This window comes from Giraffa tippelskirchi, chromosome 14 (genome assembly GCF_054371585.1).
Source record: "Giraffa tippelskirchi isolate mGirTip1 chromosome 14, T2T-mGirTip1v1.2.pri, whole genome shotgun sequence".
Lineage (NCBI taxonomy): Eukaryota > Metazoa > Chordata > Mammalia > Artiodactyla > Giraffidae > Giraffa > Giraffa tippelskirchi.
The window spans coordinates 8618504-8638050 of NC_137288.1; the positions used below are offsets into that span (position 1 = coordinate 8618504).

At 54.4% G+C, this 19547-nt stretch overlaps 1 protein-coding gene and 1 long non-coding RNA gene across 2 annotated transcripts in view; one reads left to right on the forward strand and one right to left on the reverse strand.

The window, feature by feature from the left end:
* LOC145534148 (uncharacterized) overlaps nt 1-19547 on the forward strand; it is a 770273-nt gene that overhangs the window by 18875 nt on the left and 731851 nt on the right. The window contains exons 2-4 of the long non-coding RNA XR_014074274.1: nt 4015-4126; nt 11645-11756; nt 19271-19382. This is a non-coding gene — a long non-coding RNA (uncharacterized LOC145534148). The remainder of the gene's footprint in view (nt 1-4014; nt 4127-11644; nt 11757-19270; nt 19383-19547) is intronic.
* The window catches only part of LOC145533878 (uncharacterized), a 67886-nt gene that overhangs the window by 10835 nt on the left and 37504 nt on the right, over nt 1-19547 (reverse strand). The window lies entirely within an intron of this gene.

The window sequence follows — 19547 nt, forward strand, 5'->3', positions numbered from 1 at the left end:
CACATCCGCCTGGGCTTCCTTGAGGGAGACACACCCCGAGAAACCCGCATCCACACACACAGGCAAAGGACCCGGTGTTTCCGGGTGGCATGGGCGAGGTGGCCTGGCCCGGCCTGGGGCTCCCCGTGTTACCTTTCTGTTTCTCCGGGCAAACGGCCAGAGGCCTCTCGGGGGTGTCCTGAGCCAACGTCGACAGGGTGCCCACGCACACTGCCTGTGAGCTCTCCTGAGGCCCCGGCCTCTGGGCATGGGCAAACAGCAGAACATCCTGGCAGCAAGTGATCTGGCTGGGGGCTCCTCTCCGCTCTGGAGGCCTGGATACCCGGGTTGCGGGTTCTGTTGGGTTCTGTTGCCGGCAGGTGACATCATCGCCTGGGGTTCGTGCTGAGGTCCCTTCCCCAAAACTTCCCAAGGGAATCTCTGGGTTTCTGACTGCTCGACCACCCCCCTTAGGCCATGTGCAGGCACAGAGACGCCCACACAGCCCAGCCCACAGCCCTGGGGAGGCCTGGGTGCAGCCAGGGCCTGAGCTCCGAGGGCCCTGCTGCTCTCAGACCAGGCTCCTTCTTCTCATAAGTGGTGTGGCCCTGGACAAGCATATGCCCCTCAGGGTTTCCCCAGTCTCTCCATCTGCAGAGTGGGGGTCATTCTCCCATCTGCTTCCTAGGTCTGTCGGCCTACGAGCAGCTCCATGCCTTTCCACCTGGGGCCGATATCACGTGGAGCTCGTGCGCTGAGACTTCAGAAAGAAAGATTCCATCCAGGGCTGACATAGCACAGAATGGGGCAGAACGAGGCCTGGATGTGCCGTGGTACCCAGGAAAAGGCACTCCCCCTCCTGACTGTTTTGAGACCCCGCATCCAAGCTGGAGGACAGAAAGGAAGACTCGAAGGTCTCCCTCTCTTGTAGAAAAGAGTAGCCAACTTTCTGGTCCTGTTTCCATTGAGATTCTGTTCAAGTGTCCCAGCTCGTCTTCTGCAGGTGGCTGAGCTTCTAATGGCTCCCTGCGTTCTTGTCTTTTCCTCTGCAAACCTTCCGTCCTTTTCCCCCTTCTGGGGTGGATGGGCGCTGTCTTTGCTTCTACCTTCGAGACAGATTGAGGAAAAGTCTGGACCATCGACTCCTTTCCTCTCTTTGGTTCCGTGTCTCTCTCTGGCTGTGTCCCTCTCTTTTCCTTTCTCAATTCCCTCTGTGTCTTCCTCTTTCTCTCTCGTGTGTGAATGGATGGATGCTAGGAATTCCACATGTATATGATTAGATGAGGGTTATGTTTTAGGGATAGGTTAGAGGGAGAGAAAGGCTTCAGGTCGGAGTTGGTCATAGGGGAAGGGTCAAGGGTGGTGGTGGTGTTTCTTGGAATCTGAGTGCTGTGCATTCTTCGTCTCTTTCCATATGAACCCCTTCTCAGATACACCACTTGGAAGGAGTCTCTCGTGTTCCGTTTCCTATCTTTTGCATTTGTGAATGCTTAGCTTCTCTGTTGTGAAGAGGTTCCATTGGATGGAAACCCATTGGTGTACTTCGTGTACCTCTTTCCCTTAATTGAAGAGACCCATTTCTACCTCCGCCCAGCAAATGGCAAGGAGACTCTGATGTTAAGGAGCCTTTGACCTACGCTTCTTTCTAGCTATCTCATGACATCAGTCTTTAGGGTGAGGTTTTTCCCCAATATTGAGGTGGTCTGAGATCCAAACCAATAGCGTTCTTCAGATGTAGCTGTCTGGGTTTCCCATGGACATTGATTGAAGAGGCTTTCTTGTTCCCATTTGGATAATCTCCCCTTCTGTGTCAGAGATGAGTTGACGATGGATGCTGGGGTTTGTTTCTGGACCCTCAACTTTATTCCATCGATCTGGATCTGTGTGTGTTGCTGTATTCCCAATAGCATACTGTCCTGCCGCTGCTGCTGCTGCTGCTAAGTCACTTCAGTCGTGTCAGACTCTGCGCGACCCCATGGCCTGCAGCCTACCAGGCTCCTCCGTCCAGGGCATTTTCCAGGCAAGAGTACTGGAGTGGGTCGCCATTGCCTTCTCCGATACTCTCCTGAGGATCCTAGTTTGGTCGTCTAATTTCCTTTCACACAACCTTGGATGTCCGTATCGGGGCCTTTTCGTCGGATTGTATTGACAATTTAGGCTCTTTTCTGTTTCCGTCACCCCTTTTGCAATTCTTTGTTCGGTGCGAAAATGCTTTGGCATTTTGGGAGGAATAGCATCGAAGCTGTGGATTGCCTTGTGGGGCTGTGACATCATTTTACCAATAGGAATTTTTCAAGCCCTGAGCACAGCTTCTCTCTCCAGTGATTGGTGTGGGCTTGATCTTCCTTCTTCCATCTCTCGCCGTTTTGTGAGAACAGGTGCATCCTTCCCTTCTGGGTTAGATGGACTCGTGGATATCACTTCAGTGCATGGCATTGTCAGTGGGGGTGATAATTCCCTTCTCATTGGAAGACTTTGCTGTGAGTATTAGAAATGCAAGTGACTTCTCTTCCCCTTCCTCCCTGTCCATCTCTCAGAGCCACCGGGAAACAGAGGCCTCATCCACGGTCACACAGGCCTGAGGGGGTGCAACTAGACTGTTGTTTCTTCAGGCCCTCAGTGCTGGACATCATCCGGGATCCTCTGTGTGTGTCTTCCTCAGTCTGGTGTCCCTTCAGACCTTTCCCTAGTTTTCACAGGCTTGTTGTGTTGGTGTTCTTTGTCTGTTTGGAGACACATCCTTGATAAGCTTTGTGTTTCCACTCATTCGTCTGGCGATGTATGACCTGTCTTTTGCTTTTGTCATGAGGTCTTTCCCACAGTAGATATCTTTGATTTTGCCAAGTCCACTGTATTCTCTGGGTTTTTTTGTGGACTGCCTTTTAGTTTTGTGTGTGAAGACTCAAAGCACGTGTCCGGTTTCTGCTCATTGTTCTTCTAGATTGGTGACAAGTTTTCACGGAAAGTTTGTCTAGGGATAAGTGGAAGTGAACTCGGTTTAAGGTGTCAAGTCTCCATCTCCATTCATGTCATCCCCTGCAGTTTCCAATTCCCTGTTCCTGAGTGGTTTTGGAGACCTTGTGGGGAGTTTGGTTGCATTGGAGTTTGCATTACCACCTTGATTCGATTCACACTGTTCTGCCGTCAGGGACACTGTCAAGGGGGAGTGAGGAGCAGCCTGCACTTCCAGCAGTGACCACACGGTGGGGCGAGTGCTGCTCTCCCCTCTGGGAGCCCCAGGCCACAGGCATCCCAGTGAGGAGCCAGCTCTGTGCTCAGCTGAAAGGAGTTAGTCTCTCAGGGGCCTCTGAGCCCTTGCCTTTGGATCACCCAGGGTGGGCATTGACTGGGACAGAAAAAATTGCCCTGAATTCCATGGACGGAAGAGCCTGGCTGTGTAGAGTTCGTGGGTTGCCGTGAATCAGACACAACTGAGGACAGAAAAATTCAATACATTAAAACACTTTTGGGGGGTGGGGGTGAGTGAAAGGGGGTGATGTGGGTTTTTTTGTCTTATATAACAGCCAAGGGAAATCTAGTTTAAACCTAAATTCACATAGACGGGAAAGGTATAGCTCTCCGTCACCCTATTAAAAAAAAAAAAAAAACTACTAAACTTTTCTGAAAGTTTATTTACTAGCTTCCTTGAGCAGTTCATGGTGAAGCTTTTTTTTTTTTTTTTTTTTTCTGTGACATTGGCCTCATTAAAAAGTACGGTTTGCCTTTACTGGATAATTTTGTTCATTGGTTTCTTAGGGAACCTTGGTAATATTTGAGTTTCCTGGGGAGTATGGTCACATGACCTGGCCCTGGCCAATCGGTGCATTCCACCTCCCTGGCCACTGTGATTGGCTCCGGGCTGGGGCAGTGCCCAATCGGGGCCCAGGGCCGGGCCTGACGTTGGAAGCCAGGGGAAGACGAGCTGTCGTCCTGCTGGGGTAGGGGAAGGGGTGGGGCCGGGGGAGGTCAGGCTCCAGCAGTGGGAGGGGCGTGAGGTCCGCCTGCGGCAGTTGGTGACCTTCCCGCTCCCCTCAGGGCAGAGCCGCCGGCCTGAGAATGAGGGCGCTGCTGAGCCCAGGGGCTGGGATGGCCCGTTGCTGCTGTGGTCCCAGAGCTCCACCCGAGACCTGAGGGAAACCTTCTGCCCGTGAGTCCTCTCCCGCTTGTCTGTCAGCTTGTTTGAAGCATGCTGGGTTTTCTGCCCAGCTGGCTAAGGGGAGTCCCTGGAAATGCAATGGTGTGGGTTTTGGCAGACTTCAGGGAAGACATGCCAGATGAGCCTGGGAGACTCCAGCTTAATCTGGATTCAGGAGATATCTCTTCGGGCCAGCTAGTAATTGTAGGATAAGCCTAATGAGTCTTCACAGGATGAAGAGAGTAACGTGCCAAGGTAGCATTCGATGTCCTCATTCGAGAGGATGAAGCTGGTGCTCAGAGAAGGGGGGAACTTGGCCACAGCAAGGAGGTGTGCACCCAGACAGAACCCCCAGATCCGGCCATTGGAGCTCAGGGAGGCCACTGGTGTGGCTTGTCCCTGTGGCAGGGGCCGAGGCACGCAGCCCACCCTGATTCCTGTGGGGGCCTGACTTGGGAAGTGCCATCTGGTAGCTTTGAGACTCACCAAACCAAATTGCACTGGAGAGAGGAGGGACACCTTCCTTCATCCACCCCCCACCCCCGCCGGCTTCCCACATACCCTGACCCCTTTCTCTCGATTTCGGAGCCATTTCCAGAGTCCCGCTCATATGACCTCATTCGAAGTGCACTGTGGACGAGCTGCCATCTGCAGCTGCTACCACAGCAGCCAAGGGCTTTAGCTCCCGAGTACCTCCCTTCCTTTGGAACTTGGGGGCCCTCTACTCCCCACTTGCACACCACAGACCTTTGCTGAGGATTGTGGGGACCCTCACTCAGTTTGCAGCACGTTGTAGCCATCCCTGTCCTCCCTTGAAACTCAGCTTGTGAGCTCCTTTGGAGCAGCGTGGCCCACCTGGCTGCAACGGAAGAGACACAGCTGACAGTGAAACAACAGCTTAGATCTGAGAGCCGGAAAGCTCTGTCAAAAGGGACCTCCCTCTTCACGCCGTAGAGGCTGTAGGAGCCGCCAGGGTTTCGGAACCAGTGCTGGGGCCAAAATGACTCCACAGCTGTTTTCCTTCCTGGGGAGGGTTCTGGCTTGAGTGGGAATGGCTCAAGTCTAAGGTTCTGAAAGCCCACTGTGTGCAGATGCACGGTACACAGAGAGGAGAAGGTGGAGTCCTGCCCTGGAGGTGGTCACAGCTCACGGATGAGCCAGGCAGGCAGGCAGGCAGGGCATGAGAACACCTGAGCTGCCTTCATGAGTGAATGGTGTGGGGGCAGAGGAAGAGAAGCCGGTCTGCTCCCTCATGTGGTGCCCAGGGCAGGTTGTCCCCAGAGGAAACCCTTACGACGGTGAGGAGAATCCCTGCTGTTTCCCAAGGGGTTCCGTCGGTGCGTGTCTTCCCCGGAGCGCTCAGGCCGTCTCTAAAGTACACTGGCCATGGGCATTGCCTCTCCTTGGAACTTCCCATGTGTTTCTCTTTTTTATGGAACAGTGATTTTCTAGAGGGGTTCTGGGCCACAAGGATGTTGGGTCATTTTCTAGCCTTCTGTCATGAAGAACGCTTTCCTGGGCGTTGGGGTGGTTTGTTGTTCCAGCTCCCTTTCTTGGCTTCTTTTGGGAGCTGGTGCAACAAGACGAGCTCAGCCTCTGCCTTCTGGCTGAGATGTCACCCTTCAAACAGCAATGCCTGCCTGGATAATGATGGCAGTTGCCAAAAGGGCTTCGTTTGGCACATGGTATCTTGAAAGGACGTACACCGTCCTTTCAGATATCAAAGGCTAGTTCAAATGACATAAAAATGAGAACTCTCCAATGGAGTCTTACAGTAGGTGGAGAGTCCGAAAAACACTGCTTCAGTCATTTCACGGAGAGTCATTGATTGGGGACACCAAGAATATAGGAAGGAATGCACAAAGAAAAGATGAAATTGTGTTCAGGATCGGGGGAAGGGATGAACAGGGCGTGCTTGCCTTGAATCCAGGCTTTGTTGGGGGGTGGGGCATAAAGATCAAACGGGTCTGAAACTACCAAGTGGTGATGGTAACACAGGATCACCAGAGTTACACAACAGTGTTCCCAAATTGCAACAATGATGAAAAAGTTTACGAATCCCAACTTAACCAACAAAAATACAGGAAACCATACAAAAAAGAAAACATCACCAGAAAGGTGGAAACAAACCAAATGCAAAGCAGTTCAGGGGAAAGGAACTCCATGTCCCCTGGGGGCAGACCGAGTTGCCGGCGTCCACGGTGAGCAGACAGGGATGGAGGCTGCAGAGCCGACCGCTCCCCTGGACGTGGTGTTTCCGGCAAGGGCTCTGGGTGTCTGTCCAGAGCGGGGGCTCGTTCTCCCTGCAGGGGTGGGTGAGTCATCGTGGGCGTCTGGGTGTTGCGCGGGAGCCAGGGCAGGCTCTCCCTGCCGAGGCGGTGACTCCTCCTCTGCCTCGGGTTCTCCTGCCAGAGCCCGAGCAGGTACAGGTGCACGTGGAGGTGGAGGTTCTGGCTGAGGGGGTGGGACATCAGTGCCTGGGGCTGGGGGTCCTGCAGGCACGGAGATCCGATCTGCCCGGTGTGCTGGCCAGTACCCAGCTGGCCTGGTGTCTCTGCGAGGGCAAGTCTCGGTTCTCCATCTGCCCTCGGTGGATCCCTGGGTCCTGCACCTGGAGCCACCACCTCTGTAGGGACAGGTCTGGGAAGTGGAGCCTGGTTCCAGTTGGAGGTCAGTGCTAGAGCTGGGGGAGAAGCAAAGTTTGCCCACAGGCCAGCCTTGGCATGTGCGTATCCCGGGACAGAAAGCTTCCAAGAGATTCCCAAAGAATACCCAGCGTCGGATGTCTTTTGGGACTGAAGTGTGCGAGACGGGGGGCGGGGGGTGTGAGGCCAGCGCTTGCTGCAGGCCCAGCAGCAGCTTTCGGGGACTCGTCCCTGTGTAGCTCAGCACCCCGTCCCCACACACTCCCGTGCAGCAGCCCCAGCGTCCTCACCTCTGTGCTCTGGCGTGCTGGGCTCCAGGTCCTCCTGCTGCCTCAGAGGCCGGGGTTCTCGGGACTCTGGGTCGGAGCCGGGTGTGCTGAGCTCCGTGGCAGCCTCAGACTGGGCCGGCGGGTGTATCCTGGGCGGTGTCTCTGCAGCAGGCCTTCCCCGCCTCCTCTTCTCCCCCGGTGGGGCTGATGCCTCCGTGGGCACGCTCACCTGGAGCCTGCACTGGGCCTCACGGGCGGGGGGGTGGTGCTCCGACCCCTCCCTCCGGGAGGTGGATGGGGTGTCCCCGTCCTCGGCCTCATCACGTGGGAAGCTCTGCAACGACAGTGACCGTCAGCCAGCCATGCTGGGAGTTTTCCAAGCTGGGCCTGGCCAGTGGAACCGCTGCTTCTGCCTGCTCGAACTTCTCTTCCCAGAAGGGTCAGAGACGTGTGTCTGCTCAGATCCCCACCCGGGAGGAAAGAGACCCACCTGTGGGTGTGAGGTCAGCCTGGGCGGCCGCCGCTGCCCGCACACTCCCCATCGGGCCCAGCCTGCTCTCCCCTGGGGTGTGGACACAACTTGTCCGCAGGCTTCTGACCCCACATCCGCCTGGGCTTCCTTGAGGGAGACACACCCCGAGAAACCCGCATCCACACACACAGGCAAAGGACCCGGTGTTTCCGGGTGGCATGGGCGAGGTGGCCTGGCCCGGCCTGGGGCTCCCCGTGTTACCTTTCAGTTTCTCCGGGCAAACGGCCAGAGGCCTCTCGGGGGTGTCCTGAGCCAACGTCGACAGGGTGCCCACGCACACTGCCTGTGAGCTCTCCTGAGGCCCCGGCCTCTGGGCATGGGCAAACAGCAGAACATCCTGGCAGCAAGTGATCTGGCTGGGGGCTCCTCTCCGCTCTGGAGGCCTGGATACCCGGGTTGCGGGTTCTGTTGGGTTCTGTTGCCGGCAGGTGACATCATCGCCTGGGGTTCGTGCTGAGGTCCCTTCCCCAAAACTTCCCAAGGGAATCTCTGGGTTTCTGACTGCTCGACCACCCCCCTTAGGCCATGTGCAGGCACAGAGACGCCCACACAGCCCAGCCCACAGCCCTGGGGAGGCCTGGGTGCAGCCAGGGCCTCAGCTCCGAGGGCCCTGCTGCTCTCAGACCAGGCTCCTTCTTCTCATAAGTGGTGTGGCCCTGGACAAGCATATGCCCCTCAGGGTTTCCCCAGTCTCTCCATCTGCAGAGTGGGGGTCATTCTCCCATCTGCTTCCTAGGTCTGTCGGCCTACGAGCAGCTCCATGCCTTTCCACCTGGGGCCGATATCACGTGGAGCTCGTGCGCTGAGACTTCAGAAAGAAAGATTCCATCCAGGGCTGACATAGCACAGAATGGGGCAGAACGAGGCCTGGATGTGCCGTGGTACCCAGGAAAAGGCACTCCCCCTCCTGACTGTTTTGAGACCCCGCATCCAAGCTGGAGGACAGAAAGGAAGACTCGAAGGTCTCCCTCTCTTGTAGAAAAGAGTAGCCAACTTTCTGGTCCTGTTTCCATTGAGATTCTGTTCAAGTGTCCCAGCTCGGCTTCTGCGGGTGGCTGAGCTTCTAATGGCTCCCTGCGTTCTTGTCTTTTCCTCTGCAAACCTTCCGTCCTTTTCCCCCTTCTGGGGTGGATGGGCGCTGTCATTGCTTCTACCTTCGAGACAGATTGAGGAAAAGTCTGGACCATCGACTCCTTTCCTCTCTTTGGTTCCGTGTCTCTCTCTGGCTGTGTCCCTCTCTTTTCCTTTCTCAATTCCCTCTGTGTCTTCCTCTTTCTCTCTCGTGTGTGAATGGATGGATGCTAGGAATTCCACATGTATATGATTAGATGAGGGTTATGTTTTAGGGATAGGTTAGAGGGAGAGAAAGGCTTCAGGTCGGAGTTGGTCATAGGGGAAGGGTCAAGGGTGGTGGTGGTGTTTCTTGGAATCTGAGTGCTGTGCATTCTTCGTCTCTTTCCATATGAACCCCTTCTCAGATACACCACTTGGAAGGAGTCTCTCGTGTTCCGTTTCCTATCTTTTGCATTTGTGAATGCTTAGCTTCTCTGTTGTGAAGAGGTTCCATTGGATGGAAACCCATTGGTGTACTTCGTGTACCTCTTTCCCTTAATTGAAGAGACCCATTTCTACCTCCGCCCAGCAAATGGCAAGGAGACTCTGATGTTAAGGAGCCTTTGACCTACGCTTCTTTCTAGCTATCTCATGACATCAGTCTTTAGGGTGAGGTTTTTCCCCAATATTGAGGTGGTCTGAGATCCAAACCAATAGCGTTCTTCAGATGTAGCTGTCTGGGTTTCCCATGGACATTGATTGAAGAGGCTTTCTTGTTCCCATTTGGATAATCTCCCCTTCTGTGTCAGAGATGAGTTGACGATGGATGCTGGGGTTTGTTTCTGGACCCTCAACTTTATTCCATCGATCTGGATCTGTGTGTGTTGTTGTATTCCCAATAGCATACTGTCCTGCCGCTGCTGCTGCTGCTGCTAAGTCACTTCAGTCGTGTCAGACTCTGCGCGACCCCATGGCCTGCAGCCTACCAGGCTCCTCCGTCCAGGGCATTTTCCAGGCAAGAGTACTGGAGTGGGTCGCCATTGCCTTCTCCGATACTCTCCTGAGGATCCTAGTTTGGTCGTCTAATTTCCTTTCACACAACCTTGGATGTCCGTATCGGGGCCTTTTCGTCGGATTGTATTGACAATTTAGGCTCTTTTCTGTTTCCGTAACCCCTTTTGCAATTCTTTGTTCGGTGCGAAAATGCTTTGGCATTTTGGGAGGAATAGCATCGAAGCTGTGGATTGCCTTGTGGGGCTGTGACATCATTTTACCAATAGGAATTTTTCAAGCCCTGAGCACAGCTTCTCTCTCCAGTGATTGGTGTGGGCTTGATCTTCCTTCTTCCATCTCTCGCCGTTTTGTGAGAACAGGTGCATCCTTCCCTTCTGGGTTAGATGGACTCGTGGATATCACTTCAGTGCATGGCATTGTCAGTGGGGGTGATAATTCCCTTCTCATTGGAAGACTTTGCTGTGAGTATTAGAAATGCAAGTGACTTCTCTTCCCCTTCCTCCCTGTCCATCTCTCAGAGCCACCGGGAAACAGAGGCCTCATCCACGGTCACACAGGCCTGAGGGGGTGCAACTAGACTGTTGTTTCTTCAGGACCTCAGTGCTGGACATCATCCGGGATACTCTGTGTGTGTCTTCCTCAGTCTGGTGTCCCTTCAGACCTTTCCCTAGTTTTCACAGGCTTGTTGTGTTGGTGTTCTTTGTCTGTTTGGAGACACATCCTTGATAAGCTTTGTGTTTCCACTCATTCGTCTGGCGATGTATGACCTGTCTTTTGCTTTTGTCATGAGGTCTTTCCCACAGTAGATATCTTTGATTTTGCCAAGTCCACTGTATTCTCTGGGTTTTTTTGTGGACTGCCTTTTAGTTTTGTGTGTGAAGACTCAAAGCACGTGTCCGGTTTCTGCTCATTGTTCTTCTAGATTGGTGACAAGTTTTCACGGAAAGTTTGTCTAGGGATAAGTGGAAGTGAACTCGGTGTAAGGTGTCAAGTCTCCATCTCCATTCATGTCATCCCCTGCAGTTTCCAATTCCCTGTTCCTGAGTGGTTTTGGAGACCTTGTGGGGAGTTTGGTTGCATTGGAGTTTGCATTACCACCTTGATTCGATTCACACTGTTCTGCCGTCAGGGACACTGTCAAGGGGGAGTGAGGAGCAGCCTGCACTTCCAGCAGTGACCACACGGTGGGGCGAGTGCTGCTCTCCCCTCTGGGAGCCCCAGGCCACAGGCATCCCAGTGAGGAGCCAGCTCTGTGCTCAGCTGAAAGGAGTTAGTCTCTCAGGGGCCTCTGAGCCCTTGCCTTTGGATCACCCAGGGTGGGCATTGACTGGGACAGAAAAAATTGCCCTGAATTCCATGGACGGAAGAGCCTGGCTGTGTAGAGTTCGTGGGTTGCCGTGAATCAGACACAACTGAGGACAGAAAAATTCAATACATTAAAACACTTTTGGGGGGTGGGGGTGAGTGAAAGGGGGTGATGTGGGTTTTTTTGTCTTATATAACAGCCAAGGGAAATCTAGTTTAAACCTAAATTCACATAGACGGGAAAGGTATAGCTCTCCGTCACCCTATTAAAAAAAAAAAAAAAACTACTAAACTTTTCTGAAAGTTTATTTACTAGCTTCCTTGAGCAGTTCATGGTGAAGCTTTTTTTTTTTTTTTTTTTTTTCTGTGACATTGGCCTCATTAAAAAGTACGGTTTGCCTTTACTGGATAATTTTGTTCATTGGTTTCTTAGGGAACCTTGGTAATATTTGAGTTTCCTGGGGAGTATGGTCACATGACCTGGCCCTGGCCAATCGGTGCGTTCCACCTCCCTGGCCACTGTGATTGGCTCCGGGCTGGGGCAGTGCCCAATCGGGGCCCAGGGCCGGGCCTGACGTTGGAAGCCAGGGGAAGACGAGCTGTCGTCCTGCTGGGGTAGGGGAAGGGGTGGGGCCGGGGGAGGTCAGGCTCCAGCAGTGGGAGGGGCGTGAGGTCCGCCTGCGGCAGTTGGTGACCTTCCCGCTCCCCTCAGGGCAGAGCCGCCGGCCTGAGAATGAGGGCGCTGCTGAGCCCAGGGGCTGGGATGGCCCGTTGCTGCTGTGGTCCCAGAGCTCCACCCGAGACCTGAGGGAAACCTTCTGCCCGTGAGTCCTCTCCCGCTTGTCTGTCAGCTTGTTTGAAGCATGCTGGGTTTTCTGCCCAGCTGGCTAAGGGGAGTCCCTGGAAATGCAATGGTGTGGGTTTTGGCAGACTTCAGGGAAGACATGCCAGATGAGCCTGGGAGACTCCAGCTTAATCTGGATTCAGGAGATATCTCTTCGGGCCAGCTAGTAATTGTAGGATAAGCCTAATGAGTCTTCACAGGATGAAGAGAGTAACGTGCCAAGGTAGCATTCGATGTCCTCATTCGAGAGGATGAAGCTGGTGCTCAGAGAAGGGGGGAACTTGGCCACAGCAAGGAGGTGTGCACCCAGACAGAACCCCCAGATCCGGCCATTGGAGCTCAGGGAGGCCACTGGTGTGGCTTGTCCCTGTGGCAGGGGCCGAGGCACGCAGCCCACCCTGATTCCTGTGGGGGCCTGACTTGGGAAGTGCCATCTGGTAGCTTTGAGACTCACCAAACCAAATTGCACTGGAGAGAGGAGGGACACCTTCCTTCATCCACCCCCCACCCCCGCCGGCTTCCCACATACCCTGACCCCTTTCTCTCGATTTCGGAGCCATTTCCAGAGTCCCGCTCATATGACCTCATTTGAAGTGCACTGTGGACGAGCTGCCATCTGCAGCTGCTACCACAGCAGCCAAGGGCTTTAGCTCCCGAGTACCTCCCTTCCTTTGGAACTTGGGGGCCCTCTACTCCCCACTTGCACACCACAGACCTTTGCTGAGGATTGTGGGGACCCTCACTCAGTTTGCAGCACGTTGTAGCCATCCCTGTCCTCCCTTGAAACTCAGCTTGTGAGCTCCTTTGGAGCAGCGTGGCCCACCTGGCTGCAACGGAAGAGACACAGCTGACAGTGAAACAACAGCTTAGATCTGAGAGCCGGAAAGCTCTGTCAAAAGGGACCTCCCTCTTCACGCCGTAGAGGCTGTAGGAGCCGCCAGGGTTTCGGAACCAGTGCTGGGGCCAAAATGACTCCACAGCTGTTTTCCTTCCTGGGGAGGGTTCTGGCTTGAGTGGGAATGGCTCAAGTCTAAGGTTCTGAAAGCGCACTGTGTGCAGATGCACGGTACACAGAGAGGAGAAGGTGGAGTCCTGCCCTGGAGGTGGTCACAGCTCACGGATGAGCCAGGCAGGCAGGCAGGCAGGGCATGAGAACACCTGAGCTGCCTTCATGAGTGAATGGTGTGGGGGCAGAGGAAGAGAAGCCGGTCTGCTCCCTCATGTGGTGCCCAGGGCAGGTTGTCCCCAGAGGAAACCCTTACGACGGTGAGGAGAATCCCTGCTGTTTCCCAAGGGGTTCCGTCGGTGCGTGTCTTCCCCGGAGCGCTCAGGCCGTCTCTAAAGTACACTGGCCATGGGCATTGCCTCTCCTTGGAACTTCCCATGTGTTTCTCTTTTTTATGGAACAGTGATTTTCTAGAGGGGTTCTGGGCCACAAGGATGTTGGGTCATTTTCTAGCCTTCTGTCATGAAGAACGCTTTCCTGGGCGTTGGGGTGGTTTGTTGTTCCAGCTCCCTTTCTTGGCTTCTTTTGGGAGCTGGTGCAACAAGACGAGCTCAGCCTCTGCCTTCTGGCGGAGATGTCACCCTTGAAACAGCAATGCCTGCCTGGAGATAATGATGGCAGTGGCCAAAAGGGCTTCGTTTGGCACATGGTATCTTGAAAGGACGTACACCGTCCTTTCAGATATCAAAGGCTAGTTCAAATGACATAAAAATGAGAACTCTCCAATGGAGTCTTACAGTAGGTGGAGAGTCCGAAAAACACTGCTTCAGTCATTTCACGGAGAGTCATTGATTGGGGACACCAAGAATATAGGAAGGAATGCACAAAGAAAAGATGAAATTGTGTTCAGGATCGGGGGAAGGGATGAACAGGGCGTGCTTGCCTTGAATCCAGGCTTTGTTGGGGGGTGGGGCATAAAGATCAAACGGGTCTGAAACTACCAAGTGGTGATGGTAACACAGTATCACCAGAGTTACACAACAGTGTTCCCAAATTGCAACAATGATGAAAAAGTTTACGAATCCCAACTTAACCAACAAAAATACAGGAAACCATACAAAAAAGAAAACATCACCAGAAAGGTGGAAACAAACCAAATGCAAAGCAGTTCAGGGGAAAGGAACTCCATGTCCCCTGGGGGCAGACCGAGTTGCCGGCGTCCACGGTGAGCAGACAGGGATGGAGGCTGCAGAGCCGACCGCTCCCCTGGACGTGGTGTTTCCGGCAAGGGCTCTGGGTGTCTGTCCAGAGCGGGGGCTCGTTCTCCCTGCAGGGGTGGGTGAGTCATCGTGGGCGTCTGGGTGTTGCGCGGGAGCCAGGGCAGGCTCTCCCTGCCGAGGCGGTGACTCCTCCTCTGCCTCGGGTTCTCCTGCCAGAGCCCGAGCAGGTACAGGTGCACGTGGAGGTGGAGGTTCTGGCTGAGGGGGTGGGACATCAGTGCCTGGGGCTGGGGGTCCTGCAGGCACGGAGATCCGATCTGCCCGGTGTGCTGGCCAGTACCCAGCTGGCCTGGTGTCTCTGCGAGGGCAAGTCTCGGTTCTCCATCTGCCCTCGGTGGATCCCTGGGTCCTGCACCTGGAGCCACCACCTCTGTAGGGACAGGTCTGGGAAGTGGAGCCTGGTTCCAGTTGGAGGTCAGTGCTAGAGCTGGGGGAGAAGCAAAGTTTGCCCACAGGCCAGCCTTGGCATGTGCGTATCCCGGGACAGAAAGCTTCCAAGAGATTCCCAAAGAATACCCAGCGTCGGATGTCTTTTGGGACTGAAGTGTGCGAGACGGGGGGCGGGGGGTGTGAGGCCAGTGCTTGCTGCAGGCCCAGCAGCAGCTTTCGGGGACTCGTCCCTGTGTAGCTCAGCACCCCGTCCCCACACACTCCCGTGCAGCAGCCCCAGCGTCCTCACCTCTGTGCTCTGGCGTGCTGGGCTCCAGGTCCTCCTGCTGCCTCAGAGGCCGGGGTTCTCGGGACTCTGGGTCGGAGCCGGGTGTGCTGAGCTCCGTGGCAGCCTCAGACTGGGCCGGCGGGTGTATCCTAGGCGGTGTCTCTGCAGCAGGCCTTCCCCGCCTCCTCTTCTCCCCCGGTGGGGCTGATGCCTCCGTGGGCACGCTCACCTGGAGCCTGCACTGGGCCTCACGGGCGGGGGGGTGGTGCTCCGACCCCTCCCTCCGGGAGGTGGATGGGGTGTCCCCGTCCTCGGCCTCATCACGTGGGAAGCTCTGCAACGACAGTGACCGTCAGCCAGCCATGCTGGGAGTTTTCCAAGCTGGGCCTGGCCAGTGGAACCGCTGCTTCTGCCTGCTCGAACTTCTCTTCCCAGAAGGGTCAGAGACGTGTGTCTGCTCAGATCCCCACCCGGGAGGAAAGAGACCCACCTGAGGGTGTGAGGTCAGCCTGGGCGGCTGCCGCTGCCCGCACACTCCCCATCGGGCCCAGCCTGCTCTCCCCTGGGGTGTGGACACAACTTGTCCGCAGGCTTCTGACCCCACATCCGCCTGGGCTTCCTTGAGGGAGACACACCCCGAGAAACCCGCATCCACACACACAGGCAAAGGACCCGGTGTTTCCGGGTGGCATGTGCGAGGTGGCCTGGCCCGGCCTGGGGCTCCCCGTGTTACCTTTCTGTTTCTCCGGGCAAACGGCCAGAGGCCTCTCGGGGGTGTCCTGAGCCAACGTCGACAGGGTGCCCACGCACACTGCCTGTGAGCTCTCCTGAGGCCCCGGCCTCTGGGCATGGGCAAACAGCAGAACATCCTGGCAGCAAGTGATCTGGCTGGGGGCTCCTCTCCGCTCTGGAGGCCTGGATACCCGGGTTGCGGGTTCTGTTGGGTTCTGTTGCCGGCAGGTGACATCATCGCCTGGGGTTCGTGCTGAGGTCCCTTCCCCAAAACTTCCCAAGGGAATCTCTGGGTTTCTGACTGCTCGACCACCCCCCTTAGGCCATGTGCAGGCACAGAGACGCCCACACAGCCCAGCCCACAGCCCTGGGGAGGCCTGGGTGCAGCCAGGGCCTGAGCTCCGAGGGCCCTGCTGCTCTCAGACCAGGCTCCTTCTTCTCATAAGTGGTGTGGCCCTGGACAAGCATATGCCCCTCAGGGTTTCCCCAGTCTCTCCATCTGCAGAGTGGGGGTCATTCTCCCATCTGCTTCCTAGGTCTGTCGGCCTACGAGCAGCTCCATGCCTTTCCACCTGGGGCCGATATCACGTGGAGCTCGTGCGCTGAGACTTCAGAAAGAAAGATTCCATCCAGGGCTGACATAGCACAGAATGGGGCAGAACGAGGCCTGGATGTGCCGTGGTACCCAGGAAAAGGCACTCCCCCTCCTGACTGCTTTGAGACCCCGCATCCAAGCTGGAGGACAGAAAGGAAGACTCGAAGGTCTCCCTCTCTTGTAGAAAAGAGTAGCCAACTTTCTGGTCCTGTTTCCATTGAGATTCTGTTCAAGTGTCCCAGCTCGGCTTCTGCGGGTGGCTGAGCTTCTAATGGCTCCCTGCGTTCTTGTCTTTTCCTCTGCAAACCTTCCCTCCTTTTCCCCCTTCTGGGGTGGATGGGCGCTGTCATTGCTTCTACCTTCGAGACAGATTGAGGAAAAGTCTGGACCATCGACTCCTTTCCTCTCTTTGGTTCCGTGTCTCTCTCTGGCTGTGTCCCTCTCTTTTCCTTTCTCAATTCCCTCTGTGTCTTCCTCTTTCTCTCTCGTGTGTGAATGGATGGATGCTAGGAATTCCACATGTATATGATTAGATGAGGGTTATGTTTTAGGGATAGGTTAGAGGGAGAGAAAGGCTTCAGGTCGGAGTTGGTCATAGGGGAAGGGTCAAGGGTGGTGGTGGTGTTTCTTGGAATCTGAGTGCTGTGCATTCTTCGTCTCTTTCCATATGAACCCCTTCTCAGATACACCACTTGGAAGGAGTCTCTCGTGTTCCGTTTCCTATCTTTTGCATTTGTGAATGCTTAGCTTCTCTGTTGTGAAGAGGTTCCATTGGATGGAAACCCATTGGTGTACTTCGTGTACCTCTTTCCCTTAATTGAAGAGACCCATTTCTACCTCCGCCCAGCAAATGGCAAGGAGACTCTGATGTTAAGGAGCCTTTGACCTACGCTTCTTTCTAGCTATCTCATGACATCAGTCTTTAGGGTGAGGTTTTTCCCCAATATTGAGGTGGTCTGAGATCCAAACCAATAGCGTTCTTCAGATGTAGCTGTCTGGGTTTCCCATGGACATTGATTGAAGAGGCTTTCTTGTTCCCATTTGGATAATCTCCCCTTCTGTGTCAGAGATGAGTTGACGATGGATGCTGGGGTTTGTTTCTGGACCCTCAACGTTATTCCATCGATCTGGATCTGTGTGTGTTGCTGTATTCCCAATAGCATACTGTCCTGCCGCTCCTGCTGCTGCTGCTAAGTCACTTCAGTCGTGTCAGACTCTGCGCGACCCCATGGCCTGCAGCCTACCAGGCTCCTCCGTCCAGGGCATTTTCCAGGCAAGAGTACTGGAGTGGGTCGCCATTGCCTTCTCCGATACTCTCCTGAGGATCCTAGTTTGGTCGTCTAATTTCCTTTCACACAACCTTGGATGTCCGTATCGGGGCCTTTTCGTTGGATTGTATTGACAATTTAGGCTCTTTTCTGTTTCCGTAACCCCTTTTGCAATTCTTTGTTCGGTGCGAAAATGCTTTGGCATTTTGGGAGGAATAGCATCGAAGCTGTGGATTGCCTTGTGGGGCTGTGACATCATTTTACCAATAGGAATTTTTCAAGCCCTGAGCACAGCTTCTCTCTCCAGTGATTGGTGTGGGCTTGATCTTCCTTCTTCCATCTCTCGCCGTTTTGTGAGAACAGGTGCATCCTTCCCTTCTGGGTTAGATGGACTCGTGGATATCACTTCAGTGCATGGCATTGTCAGTGGGGGTGATAATTCCCTTCTCATTGGAAGACTTTGCTGTGAGTATTAGAAATGCAAGTGACTTCTCTTCCCCTTCCTCTCTGTCCATCTCTCAGAGCCACCGGGAAACAGAGGCCTCATCCACGGTCACACAGGCCTGAGGGGGTGCAACTAGACTGTTGTTTCTTCAGGCCCTCAGTGCTGGACATCATCCGGGATCCTCTGTGTGTGTCTTCCTCAGTCTGGTGTCCCTTCAGACCTTTCCCTAGTTTTCACAGGCTTGTTGTGTTGGTGTTCTTTGTCTGTTTGGAGACACATCCTTGATAAGCTTTGTGTTTCCACTCATTCGTCTGGCGATGTATGACCTGTCTTTTGCTTTTGTCATGAGGTCTTTCCCACAGTAGATATCTTTGATTTTGCCAAGTCCACTGTATTCTCTGGGTTTTTTTGTGGACTGCCTTTTAGTTTTGTGTGTGAAGACTCAAAGCACGTGTCCGGTTTCTGCTCATTGTTCTTCTAGATTGGTGACAAGTTTTCACGGAAAGTTTGTCTAGGTATAAGTGGAAGTGAACTCGGTGTAAGGTGTCAAGTCTCCATCTCCATTCATGTCATCCCCTGCAGTTTCCAATTCCCTGTTCCTGAGTGGTTTTGGAGACCTTGTGGGAAGTTTGGTTGCATTGGAGTTTGCATTACCACCTTGATTCGATTCACACTGTTCTGCCGTCAGGGACACTGTCAAGGGGGAGTGAGGAGCAGCCTGCACTTCCAGCAGTGACCACACGGTGGGGCGAGTGCTGCTCTCCCCTCTGGGAGCCCCAGGCCACAGGCATCCCAGTGAGGAGCCAGCTCTGTGCTCAGCTGAAAGGAGTTAGTCTCTCAGGGGCCTCTGAGCCCTTGCCTTTGGATCACCCAGGGTGGGCATTGACTGGGACAGAAAAAATTGCCCTGAATTCCATGGACGGAAGAGCCTGGCTGTGTAGAGTTCGTGGGTTGCCGTGAATCAGACACAACTGAGGACAGAAAAATTCAATACATTAAAACACTTTTGGGGGGTGGGGGTGAGTGAAAGGGGGTGATGTGGGTTTTTTTGTCTTATATAATAGCCAAGGGAAATCTAGTTTAAACCTAAATTCACATAGACGGGAAAGGTATAGCTCTCCGTCACCCTATTAAAAAAAAAAAAAAAAACTACTAAACTTTTCTGAAAGTTTATTTAGTAGCTTCCTTGAGCAGTTCATGGTGAAGCTTTTTTTTTTTTTTTCTGTGACATTGGCCTCATTAAAAAGTACGGTTTGCCTTTACTGGATAATTTTGTTCATTGGTTTCTTAGGGAACCTTGGTAATATTTGAGTTTCCTGGGGAGTATGCTCACATGACCTGGCCCTGGCCAATCGGTGCGTTCCACCTCCCTGGCCACTGTGATTGGCTCCGGGCTGGGGCAGTGCCCAATCGGGGCCCAGGGCCGGGCCTGACGTTGGAAGCCAGGGGAAGACGAGCTGTCGTCCTGCTGGGGTAGGGGAAGGGGTGGGGCCGGGGGAGGTCAGGCTCCAGCAGTGGGAGGGGCGTGAGGTCCGCCTGCAGCAGTTGGTGACCTTCCCGCTCCCCTCAGGGCAGAGCCGCCGGCCTGAGAATGAGGGCGCTGCTGAGCCCAGGGGCTGGGATGGCCCGTTGCTGCTGTGGTCCCAGAGCTCCACCCGAGACCTGAGGGAAACCTTCTGCCCGTGAGTCCTCTCCCGCTTGTCTGTCAGCTTGTTTGAAGCATGCTGGGTTTTCTGCCCAGCTGGCTAAGGGGAGTCCCTGGAAATGCAAGGGTGTGGGTTTTGGCAGACTTCAGGGAAGACATGCCAGATGAGCCTGGGAGACTCCAGCTTAATCTGGATTCAGGA